The 13,106-nt window shown below is 48.2% G+C and overlaps 1 protein-coding gene across 1 annotated transcript in view; it reads right to left on the minus strand.

The window, feature by feature from the left end:
* Window positions 1–13,106, minus strand: part of MAP6 (microtubule associated protein 6) — a 79,963-nt gene that overhangs the window by 1,938 nt on the left and 64,919 nt on the right. The window lies entirely within an intron of this gene.

Consider the following 13,106-nt stretch of genomic DNA (forward strand, 5'->3'; position numbering starts at 1 on the left):
AACCCACTTCAGCATTGGAACAGTTCCTGTCATTTAAAGTGGGTCCTGTAAGACTTCTAGTTGTACACTTTCTTAGCTCATTCTGGTATTGTCTCTCTGGGCCTCAAGTGTGTCATCTATTTCATTGGGTAAAATGATATTTACTCAGAAATTTATGATGATTAGAAATTATATACATACAGCACCTTGTACTGTGTTCTATGTAATATTGCTATTATTTTTCTGTCTACTTAGACATAAAGTTACATATATTTGGACTATTTTTATTCTGACATGTCATCCCAGTCCAGAAGCTTCTTACCATATTTAGCATCTTGAACCTCCTAGGAACTGACATTTCTAAACAGAGTACAGAGTGCCACAGGCAGCTTGTCCATCCGGTCCCTCTGGATGTCTCTGAGCATCACAGTGGAAGAGAGGGGCCAGGGTGGCTCCCTAGTTCAGAATGACACAGAGCACAACTGCCCTGGTCACATGGACACAGCTGGCTACCGTTAGTAGGACCTTAGTGTTTATGGAGGGAGCAAGGCTATGAGAAGCATGCAAAATCTAAGAATGGCATTAAAATACCTCTAATACCTGGTGGTTGGCCAGAGAGGAAAAATAAAAACCTAAATCAGAGTAGAATCCAGCAGGAAATTGATTAGGTAATCCTATCTGGAAGTGAACTACCTGGATGGAGTCATCCCAAACGGGATGATAAAGCTGAGACATGGGACAAAAGAGGTGACTATGGTTTAACTTGATCTTGGGGCTTGGGTTGCAAAACCTATCCCACTGGCAGGATATGGGGCCAGTGTCCTCTGCTAGCATGGAGATTTAAAAGAGGGCCAGACCCACAGCATGGAGTGCAAAGTACCATTCCCTCGATGCCTGTGGCACTGGTTCCCATGACTTGCCTCATTTTTCTGCTTAATGAACATTCTCGGCCAGCTGTGAGCTAACCCCAAAATTGCTCTGATATACACCTCTATATTGATTTGGTTAGTAAACTTGTTTCCTTAGTAAGTGTCTTTGATCATGGAAAGATTTAGAATTAGATTAGATTTGATAAATTTTAAATAATATTACCTTTGGGGGTATTAAATTTAGGAAAAATATCTGTAGATTTAGTTTGAAAGTATTGACGCTGTTTGAAATAATTTGCATATTATATCTAAATAATAATATACATTATTATAATATATATTTGGAATATTATATTTAGACTAGTTTTGTGATTCCAGTATAAAATGTGTAATAGAATAATTAATTTAGAGTTGTAGTTTTAAGTTGAAAGATATAAGACAATTTTATAAATTTTATAAATAATGATGAACTTTTATTACAAATTATAGTAAACATATTTTTAGGCTTAGTTATTTTAAAAAATTGCTAATAATTTTAAAAAGTTAGGGGAATTGAATTAAGTTATAAAATGCTCCTTAAAAGGGTTTGTTCCATTTTACTAGATTTTTAAGTTTGTTACTTTTATAAGTTAAACATTTCTTTTTAAAACCAAAGCAGTCTTGGTTGGTCTTCCTGTGAACAAAACCACCCTCGAGTGCAACATAAAACTCTCATTGACATTGACTGGCCATCACTTGGTTCCGTGGTGGCCTGCCAGTCTCCCCATCTGTAAAATGCCCCGCCACTCACAGTGCCCTCTGTGTGAATGAGACAGAGCCGCACACCCAGGGTGGAAGCCAGTGTGTGGTTGGTGAGTGGTGAAGGGCCATGTTCAGCCCACAGGCCAGCTGCCTAGGGGCCTGGTCCAGCCTGCACAACTGAGTCTGTGTCTGGTGCCTTGAGCCAGCTGCACATCTTCTCAAGACAGCACACAGGACAGGCTCCTGCCACCTCCCAGCCTGTATACTCTCTCAGAAACTAGAGTGACCTGCTGGCTTTTCCTTGGCTTCTGTGCTGCTTATTCTTGGGCAATTACTCGACCACAACAGACCTCAGTTTCCTCATCTGTAAACTGGATGACAATACAAATGCCAGAGAGCATTATGACAGATGATCAGATGATCCTGTTTGGATCTGAAATCATAACTGGTGACATTTGTAGAGAGCTTTGGTGCCTTATGGGCTTCTCTGCTGGCTCAGATGGTAAAGAACCCACCTGCGAGTGCAGGAGACCTGGGTTTGATCCCTGGGTTGCGAAGATCCTCTAGAGAAGGGAACAGCTACCCACTCCAGTATTCTGGCCTGGAGAATTCCATGGACAGAGGAGCCTGGCAGGCTACAGTCCATGGAGTCACATATAGTTGGACATGACTGAGGAACTTTCACTTTCACTTTGGTGCCTCACGTAAGTAAGTCCATAACCACAGTAGCTGTGTAAGAGTTTACCAGATGCTCACAGGTGCATTATTTTAGCTCACTGGAGCCTCTGGCAGCCCTGGAGGAAGGCAGGAAGGTGGTGGACAGCCTTGCAGCCTCACCCTCTTGCACTGTCCTCTGGCCACCCTTGCTGCTTGACATACTTTCAATGTTTGTTTCTTTGTTTCTGCTGCTTGAATTGCCCTCTTTCACCCACTTTCCCCTGTCTGTCCCTGATGGCTCAGCTCGGATCCACCTCCTCACAAGGTCTTCCTGGATCACCATTTTACAGTCTCTCCCTGCATTCATAGATAAGCTGATTGCATGTCAAGTTTCCCCCCTGACCCATTTGGCTGTGTGCTCCCTGAAGGCAGGGACCATCCACCTGGCCTGCAGCCCCAGTGCCCTGCACAGTACCTGGAACAAAAGAGGTCAAACAGAATCACAAATTACTGTTGCTGAAACCTGGTTCATCATCTATCCCATGGCCCTAGCCAGAAATTCCAAGTCATCTTAAATATCGTCTGCTCCCTCAAAGCCTTCACTCATTCCATGAGGAACCGTCTTTTCTGGCTCCTAACATGTACTTCCTAAATACTCACATTTCTTTCCCTCCCTACCGTCCCCCCAAGCTGTGCCGTCGTCTCTGTGGACCACTGTCACAGCCCACTAACCGGTATCTCTGGTCTCTCCTCCAACATAGTCTTCATACAGAAATAAAAAAAAAAAAGAGCAAATCCTTGGGACTTCCCTGGTGGCCCAGTGGCTAAGACTGCACTGTCAATGCAGGGTGCAGGGTTCAATCTCTGGTCAGGGAACTAGATCCTACATGCTGCAACCTAAGATCCCACATGCTGCAACTAAAGGTCCCACATGCTGCAACTAAAGGTCCCACATGCTGCAGCTAAGACCTGGTGCAGCCAAAAAAAAAAAAAAAAAACTCAAAGGAAGTCTTTCCTCCTGGCGAGACATCTTCAAGTCTTCTCCTTGCACTGAGAATAAGGAAGTTTTATCCTGTTTCACTGACCTCCCTCGCTGACCAGCCTGCTTCCATCGCCTTCCAGCCATCTGTGCCCTAGCCTCTCAGCATGCCCTGCTCCTTTCATTCACAACTTTGCACATGTTACTGTCTCCTTCTGGGACATTCTCTTGCTCCCTCTTCCTTGCTAATCCGACTCATCCTCAAGGGAAGCAGATGTGACCAGGCCACTGTACAGGCTCTCTTGGTCCCTGACATTTTCTTTCCTATCCCTTATCACAGATAATTACTTGCATTCTTTTCCATTAATGTTTCCCCTTCTAGACTGAAGTGTTCAAAGGGCAGGACCATGTCCATTTTGTAAATCATTGTAGCTAAAACAGTACCTGACTCAGGGAAATCTCTAACTTGTCCAATCAATGAATAAATAAGAGGCTTTTCTGTGCCAGGCTCTGTCTTATTTGCAAAATGTAATATTCCTAGGTTATATGAGAAAACCAAAGTCTTAAAAACTTAATTTTCTGCCTGTTTTCCTGTTTCCATGGTGACAGGCAATGCCTCGTGGGTATACACACACTGACCTTGAAGCCAAGCTTTATTAGAGTCTGGAAGTAGGATTATTAAGCCCTGCCTGAGACTATCTGGAGAAAAAGCTTTCTTCCCTCCCACTGATTCTTGCTTTTGCACACAATTCTAATCTCATAATTCACCTGTGATTTTTTTACTTCCCAGATTGACTGCTGATGCACCACCACAGCGGGCCCCAGTTGAGGCCATGCTCCTGGTGTAGGGCCTTGTTCAGAAATCAGGGGCCTGTGGACCCTGTCCTTGAAACCCCTGCTTCCTCAGCTTGGAAAAGCTTTAAGAAAGAAGGAAACTCATATGTCAGTGTAGGTACTGGGTATTTTAAACCTAGATTATTTCTTGTTCAGTCAAGAGCAGCCTGCTGGAGGAGAAAGTACACTGACGGGACTTGAGGCCAGAAGAGCTGGGTTCAAAGGCGGACTCAAGTCCATCCTAGCCGCGGATGTCAGCATGGACATCCAGGCTGCCAGCTTCAGTTTATTGATCTATAAAATGGGAGAATTCTCCCTTCATTTATGGGAACACTCATGGCATGACCCCTGGAATACAGGAGATATTTCATAAACATTAGTTCCAAAAGGAGCTTGGTGATCTGATCCAATGTCTTATTCTACAGACAGGGAACCAGACCCAGAGTAGGTAAGCAACTCCCCATAGCCACACAGCTAAGAAATAGCAGGTCCAGCACTCAACAGAGGCCTCTCAAAATTCACTGGGTGGGTGGAAGGGATGGAGCAAACTCACTTGAAGCAAGGCTGGGCAGGAGAGACTGAGAGGGGCCAGGCTGTCTGTGCCTCACGGGCCCTGCAGGAGGAGGAGGGGGGCAGTGGGCCAGGCGATTTCACAGCTTTGTCTTCTTCTGTCTGCCTCCAAGGGCCCTGTACAGACACGCACGTTTCCCAGACACAGACAGATCTCCCAACACATTATAAGAGATGCAGCTACCCGAGGAAGAGTGTCAAGGAAACTGCCTTTGAAAGGCTTGTTATTCTTATAAAGAATTGCGGGAGACAAGGCTTTCTCAAAACAAGAGCTCCTTGCCCCGCCCCTGTCTCCCATGAGGCTCCATGGCCTCTATTTTGCAATTATCATGGTGTTTGGTAATGACCTGCCTCTCCCCGCCAGCTCGTGCATCATGAGTATCTACTGTCTGGCTCCTAGTACCTGGCAGATTTCTGTGGGAGTACTGGGTAGCTGGCGTAGAGCTGTTTCTCTTTATTCTATCAATATTTGATGTTTTTTCTCTTTTATCCACTCATTGGACCAAGTTTGCCGTGCCTGTGCTCTGGGTTAGGCCGTGTGCTAGGGGGCACAGGCGGGCATGAGGGAGGCGGGAGCCCCCCCTGTGGGGACCACACCACAAACCCTGTAAAGCTCCCAGCACACCAGGACCACCAGCCTTGGCCCCAAGCCCTCATCTGCCCGTGTTTTTCCAACCAGAGAGGCCTAAGTTCCTTCAGTGCAAAGACATCACTGTGCTGGGCAAGTCCTCACTCCCTGGTCCCAGAAAGCCCAACTCTGCAGAACCGATCTGAAGGCGCCTGGGCTGGAAGGGCAGACTGGAGGGTCATGGGGTCTCCTGAACTTGGGCCGCTGTCTCCCCAGCAGCTGGCCCGAGCCGCTGCCTGAGCTGCTCAGGTCTGGGGGGTCGGGCACACCCCTGCATGAGGCAGCCCACGCCCTGTAGCCAGGACCCCGAGCAGAAGCCTGGATTTCTGTCAGCTCCACTCCCTCCCATCCCTGCCCTGCTCGGGATCCTGTGCTCTGGGGTAATCCTTCCAGAGAATGCCCTGTTGACTGATACGTGAGGGTAGTTGAAAGGAGAGCAATCGTGTCCATATCCCTGACTTCTCCGGGCAACATGTGCCCCACCGCGGCCCGGAGCCCTCACTGTTCCGACTGCTCTCCTCACTACACATCTTGGTTGGCTCCCTTCTGTGGAAAGTGTGACCCCAGAACTGAAAGGGATGTCCCTGTTAGGTCTCCAGACAGCACACCCCTCCTTTGCCCCAGCACCTGTACCTCCCTGGATACAGCCCCTTGCTGCCATCTCTCAGGCACAGCACCACCCTCCTCAGCAACTAATGGTTCAGTTTCAGGGTCACTTCCCTAGTGAAATCACCCGGACCCTCTACTATCAGGGGTCAAATACCCCTTCTCCTGTGTCCCCACGTCCCTGCCCTGTTCCCACGCCCTCGCCTGGACACAGCAGCCCCCATCAGGTCAGCTGTCAACAGTTTTGAAGCTGCCTCTCCAGAAGGGGGCTCTTTAGGGCAGAGACCACATCTGCTTCCTTCTCTTTCCTCTCTCTTTCCCTCCTTCCCCAGCTCCTTCCCCATCCCCCGCCCTCCCCTCCTTTTTACTCCCTCCATCCTTCCATAGGGCTTCCCTGACAGCTCAGTGGTAAAGAATCCACCTGCAGTGCAGAAGACCCAGGTTTGGTCCTTGGGTTGGGAAGATCCCCTGGAGAAGGGAATGACAATCCACTCCAGTATTCTTGCCTGGAGAATTCCATGGACAGAGGAGCCTGGCGGGCTACAGTCCATAGGGTTGCAAAGAATCGGACACGACTGAGTGACTAAACAGTCCTTCCACAACATTTAATAAATGCCTCCTAAGTGACAAACTGCTGACAGAGAGGTAGAGTGCCATAGCATCGGGCTAGCACCACAAGAGGACACCACCCCAGATGGGAAGCTTAAAAAACAAACAAACTCACACAAGATAAAATTCTAACAACTGTATTTACATGATACACACAGGCTTCCCTATTTTTAACTGCCTTAGCACCTCTTTTGTCCTCCCAAACTGCAACCTCCTTTCATGGTTTTCTAAGAGGACTTCATATTCAAGGCGGCATATTGTATTCTCACAGCAGCCCGTCACCCAGGCAGATGGGGTTCACTTGTGTCCCCGTTTTCCAAAGGCAGAAGCAGGGCTCCAGAAAGTCACATAGTGAGCCTGTTAATGCCAAGACCTTAACTGAGGATGACAGACTTGCTGTCAAGCTCTTTCCTTTCTGCAACAATATCCCTTAGGGATGTGACTTCAACCCCAGAGATCCCAAATCTGTCTGCAGATGTCTGAAATAGGTCTGGCTTGACATAACTCTGATTGGTTCTGCATGGTCCAGAAGGCTACAGCCACTGCATTCTACAGGTCCCCAGCTCCGAGCTCACAACTGCATCTCCTGAGAGTTGCCCCTCAGGGACTCTAACATCCAGCTCCCCTTTGCCTCGGCCCTTCCTGCATCTACTGCACAAAGACTTCCTTAATTTACCTCCTGGTGTTCAGCAGACCCTGGCAAAGAAGATAGTCTCAGAAAGCTTGTACATCCTGGTCTAAGAATGCCCATCTGCACCCACACCTGTAAGCCCTACCTGTATGGCTGCCAGTCAGTCAATCAGCCTGGGGCTACACAGAGGCCATCTATTTGTGGCTTATCAGCACAGGAAGAGCAACTAGGACCATGGCTAGAAAAGAGGCTGCCACCACAGGGCTTAATTCTGGGTGGGAGCTGAGGGGGTGGAGGGGTGGGTAGTGGGTAGTAACTGTCTGAGCAAACTCAGCATCTGTGACCCTCATCTGACTCATTTTCCAAAGATGATTTGAGCACGGAAGTCTTTGGAGCAAGGAAGGGACAGGATGAGGAGGAGACTGCTCTTGCAGGAATTCTTTACAGTAGGAATCCTAGAGATGGTCCCAAGTGCTGGACAAGGAATGGGTTTCAGTAACCCAAACCTGGCTCCAAATCCTGGCTCACCATGTACAAGTTGTGTGACTTTGTTATCTAATCACTGAGTCTCATTTTTTTTTTTAAAATCTATGAATGGGGATGGTGTCTACAACAGACTCTCTAGCCCTATTGTGAGGGTTAAATGGGAACAAGTGTGTAAAGGTTAAACACATGCTCCTTCTCTTCCCCTAGGTTGTGCCACCTCTGCCTTTCACAAAATGGCACTAGACAGCTGGAGCAGTTTCCTAGTTTGGATTTTTCTCCACCACTCCCAGATCTCCTGATGGCTTCCCTGGTGGCTCAGATGGTAAAGAATCCACCTGCAATGCAGGAGACCTGGGTTCGATCCTTGGGTTAGGAAGATCCCCTGGAGAAGGAAATGGCAATCTACTCCAGTATTCTTGCCTGGAGAATCCCATGGACAGAGGAGCTTGGCAGGCTATAGACCATGGGGTCACAAAGAGTTGGACATGGCTGAGTGAATAACACCAACTAACACTAACCAAGTCCTCTGTAGACAGATGTATCCCTGTTTCTTTTTTTATTTCCTTTCTCTCTTCCTCCCTTCTTTCCTTCCCTCCTTCCTTCCTTTCCTTCTTTTTCTCTCTCTTTTTTTAACTTAGCCACTCTGTGTGTGGCATCTGGGATCTTAGTTCCCTGACCAGGGATCAAACCCATGACCCCTGCAGTGGAATTTTGGAGTCTTAATTACTGGACCTCCAGGGCAGTCCCCACTTTTTCCTTTTTACTGTTAAATACCTTTTCTAGATATAACCTGCTAAGAACTAAATAAATTCCCAATTGTATAGTAGATACTTTAAAAGCTTCTTTGGTTGTCTTAACACCAGGAAGGCTAAGTCAAGAGCATAGTTGACTGTCTTAATGAGCTATCATGAATCTGATAATCCTGCTAAAGACCCTTTAAAAATGTGAAGTGCTAGACCAAGGCAGCCAGATGTAATGGCTCAGTTCTTGTCTAGCTGGGAACTTGCAAATCCATCTTTGTCTTTCTCCCCATCCCATCTAAAGCAAAGGATGGGCTCTTGAGCCATTGATCAAAAATTGGTTTGGTGTGTCCAGAGTGAATCAGTGAAAATGGCCATGTAATTGCAGAAATAGAGTTTGTGCCAGGCGATTGCTTGATAGGGTGCTCAGGGAGGAGGGGCCGGGGAACGGTTGGGGAGGGCAGAGGGCAGCAACAGCCAGTGCTGGAAGAGCTTCACCTCGAGCGGTTGCGTGGCAGAAAGAGTGGATTTGCCGTGTGTCGCCCCAGCTACCACCACTCTGTTGGGGTGAAAGGTGGTAATGGAAAGTGGTGATCAACAAGCTACCCCAAAAATCAACTATGACAAGGGTGTTCCAGAGGCCTTCTGAAAGTTCACAGAGGCCTTCGCATGCAACCCCATGAGGCCCTCTCATAATAGTCCTCTGAATCACAAACACGATTTTCTGTTACCACCAGCTATACCACACTGGAACCAACCAGATTGGGATCACACTATATCCCTTGCTGGCCAAATTCCTACTTTCTGAATCTTGGGAGTCACATAGATCTGGGTGGTGATGGATACCTGTATGCTTGTTATCCTCTTTGAGGCTCAAAGAAAGTAACAAACTCAACCAAGGTCACACAGCTAGTAACTAATAGAGCTTGGATTTAGAACCAGGACTGTTGGTGTTTGGAGAAGGAAATGGCAACCCACCCCAGTATTCCATGGACAGAGGAGCCTGACAGGCAGTAGTCCATGGGGTCGCGACGAGTCGGACACGACTGAAGCAACTGAGCACTGTCGGCTCTAATTCCCAGCCCTTACGTCTAAGACATGCCCCTCAAGGGATGCCCCTGCCATCTCAGAATTAGGAGCTCTGCACTGGGCAAGGGTTGGGCTCAGCCAGCCTCTTAAGATTACCCTCTAACCCCAAATCTATGTTTATAAAGCCAGGACTGTTTAGGAAAAGCATCCATATAAAGTACAAGGGGGCTGACCTGGAGTCTGGCCTTTTTAAAACCAGCTATTGACACCTCTGTGCTCTCCTGCTGCCATGACCTTTCTCAAAACCACCCCTGTCATGTGAGCAGAGCCAGTTACTAGGCAGAATAAAGCCTTGTGGAGGCATGGCGGTGGATATGGAGGCAGACGGTGAATATCATCGTTCATTCATTCACTCACTCTTCATTCAACAAGCACTTTAGAAGACATTATCTGCAGGAGACAATGGGCCGGAAGCCAGGACTACAAAGATGAGCAGAAGGATTGGGTTCTTGCCCCACAGGAGCACACTCTTGTGGGGGACACGTACACAGATATGAGCAGACACAGTACACGTGCTAAGTTCCATGATGAAGAACACACAGGGAGCGTCTTACCCAGCCTGGGAGGTGCGGGAAAGGCTTCCCGGAGCTGTCCCCTGAGCGGAGTCTTGAAGGATGAGTTAGCCGGGTGGAGAAGCAGGAGAAGGGCAGTCTGGGCAGGTGGGGCGGCGTGGGTAAAGCATGGAGGTGAGACGCAGCATGGTGCGCTGAGCAGACACAAGCTTCTGCAGGCCGAGAGGAGCCCACAGAAGGTTTAAAGCAGGAAGTGACATGGTCAGAATTGCATGTCCTATAGATCCCTCTGGCAGCTTAAACCAGTACCAGTGACAGCAATTTGTGTATCTCAGTATCTGAAGCTCCCTTGGGCCCAGATAAGATGTTTGGATTGAGATAGATATAGACAATACCAAATCAACCAGTGACCGAGGGCCACTTATATGAGGACAACGGACACAGAGTTAAGCTCAGTTCCACTGAAATAAAAAGCATGAGGTGATGGTCTCTGAGCAAAGCCCTCCAATGTCAGGTTTGGACACCAGTTTTATCTTGGTATCTCCGGTACCAAGTGTATTTTTTACGAATGAAAACTGTCGGAACATTCTGTATTCAGTAACCATGCATTTTAGTCACCCGGTCAGTTATTCTAGCACCCCAAGGAGAATACCTACATATTTAGCAGAGACAATTGGTCAGTTCATTCAGGATGTTTGAGCCAGTTGTGTGTGAAGACCTCACCCAACTTACTTCTCCTCATTTGTATCTAGTTCCCAAGATTTAAAGGGGATCCTAGGTGAGCCTGCAGATGCCGGAACAGATGGGGCCCCTCGAGGGAGGGAGGACATAACTTATTAGGAATCCACTTTATCTGAACCCTGTCTCCCTTCAGGCTGCCCGCCCCACCTTGGGAGGGGAGAAGCAGTCCAGGCTGCGGCGCAGGCAGACACCCTTCCCTCCGAGCTGCCTGGTCCTGTCTGTTACCTGGTGGAAATGCCTGCCTCACTACATCAGGAAGGGTCAGTGGGATCACACAGAAGGGAATGCTTTGTAAGCAATCAGTAAATATAAATTCTTAGAATGCTACTGTTTAGATTTGTGGACTCAAAGTAATTCAGTAGCTGGAGTTCTACAAAAGCGTTCTTCTTAATCAGTGTTTGCCTCAATCCACTTCATATATTGTCAGAGATTAATTATCAGAAAGATGAAGAGATGAAGAACACAGACCTCTCCAGTACTGTACAGGGAAGGTGGAGGGGCCTGAAATGAGCTCTACGTAGTGCTCACTATGGGTTCCCTAGAGCCATCAAGTCATTTCATCCTCACTCCTCTCACCTGAGGTGGGTATTAGTGTCCCCATTTTCAGAGGAGGACACCAAAGCTCAGGGAGTTTAGTGTATGTCACAGACTTGCCTACCTGGCACCGACTTCCATCCATGAATCTGGTAAAGGCCTAAGGGCACTGCCACTGTTAACCTGTATTCACATGCTGAGGAAGCAAATACGTGATGAAGGCAATTCTGGTATTAGAGCTACTCTAGGACGGTCTAGTGTCATGAGGATTGATGCATTAATGGCAGTGGGATGGAGCGCTTTGGATCACGTGCCCGGTTCTGCGTGACGGGAGGCCGAGGAGGGAACTGCTGCCTCTCCTGTCTCAGCTCGGCTCTCACCACCAACAAGCCCACCGCTGTTCCTGCCCTGCTGTTCTCAGCTGGGACTGCGGTAGGGTCTCCCCTTAACTGTAGATAGTCCATGGCCCGTCTCCAGAAAGAAACTTTCTATATCTGAGGTCCTGAAAATGTAAACTGCCCTAAGGCATTTTAGCAGGGAGAGAGCCTCGAAAGCACCATGACAGACAGAGGGGGTTCACAGCCTTTGTTAAAGAAGACTGGACAGTCCCTGTGAGTCTCCAGGAGGCAGTCTGTGCATTTTTAAACCATAGTGGACAAACAAGGAGGGAAGAACTTCACTAAGAACACACAAACTCTAAGGAAGGATTAAACTACACTTACAACTAATGTATTGATAGCATCGGGAACCTATTTCAAAATCAGAGGCTGGTTTTGACTTTGCTGTTTCAGAGAGGTGGTGATAGTAATGGGTGAGGATTTGCCTCCTGGGCTTGGGAAGCATCAGCGAGCACAGCGGACGCGAGGCCAAGGCTCTGGGCGAGCCTGACCACTGAGTGGTGCCCACCTTCCTGCTCCTCCACTGCCCACCCCTGCCCATTCTCTGATTCCGAGAGATCTCGCCTTCTCCTGGGTTAATCTCAGTGCGTTGTCTTCTCTCTCTGCTTCTGTTTCTGCCTCTTCTGCCTTTTCACCTCTCTCAAGCACTAGTTTTGATAAAAAAAAAATTCTTAACTGATCAAAAGAGAGTTAAATTGTATACTTTTATGTGTTTTATTATTAAACAGTATTTTGCATTTCTGCCTCATACAAAAGCAGGCAGGTGGGTGGAATGTTTTCTGTTCATCTGGAAAACAAATATATAATGCTTTTTTATTTTTTCATCTATGTGACCCTTGATTATTCTGACCACAGCTCCTCCCCAAAGTCCAGATTTTGAGAACCAGCAACAGAATGAGTTCCAACCTAGAGCTCCGAGCCTAGGGCAACAGAGGACTTGTGGCTGGTGCTGTGTGAGGGTGAGGGTGAGCAGCGTAATGGTAGGAGCATGCACAGGTGGGGTACTAGCTGGGGGTGTGGATGGAGACCCTGGTTAGTGACCCCAGCCCCCGCCATGGCATCAGGATGCAACACTGCCCTGACCCTCCCCGAATGAGCCACTCCCCAGGACTGAGCTCGCCTGGTGTGGGGCCCCCACACCTCTGCTTCTGGCCAGCCCTGGCTCTGTTCACTTGGTCACCACCTGCCCATCCACTGACACACGGAATCTGCTAGAACAGACTCCTTCTTCATGTCTCACTGTGATTGGAGGTGGGGGTCTCAGCCATCCTGGTTCTCTGCTCAGGGCACAATGCCCACCACTGATAGGTATTCAATCAACGCGTACTGGAAAAAAGGAAGTGGGATCCCGAAGTACAGAATCTTTCATCTCCCATTTCAGCAGAAGGATATCAAGGTGGGCACCCCTTGGCCCTGGTTCTGGGGTGCCCATGCTTCTGCTCTCCCACCTGTAGGCCAGCCCCTGCATGCCCCACACACCCACATCCCACCCACTCTCCAAGC

This window comes from Capricornis sumatraensis, chromosome 16, assembly GCF_032405125.1.
Source record: "Capricornis sumatraensis isolate serow.1 chromosome 16, serow.2, whole genome shotgun sequence".
Classification (NCBI taxonomy): Eukaryota; Metazoa; Chordata; class Mammalia; order Artiodactyla; family Bovidae; genus Capricornis; species Capricornis sumatraensis.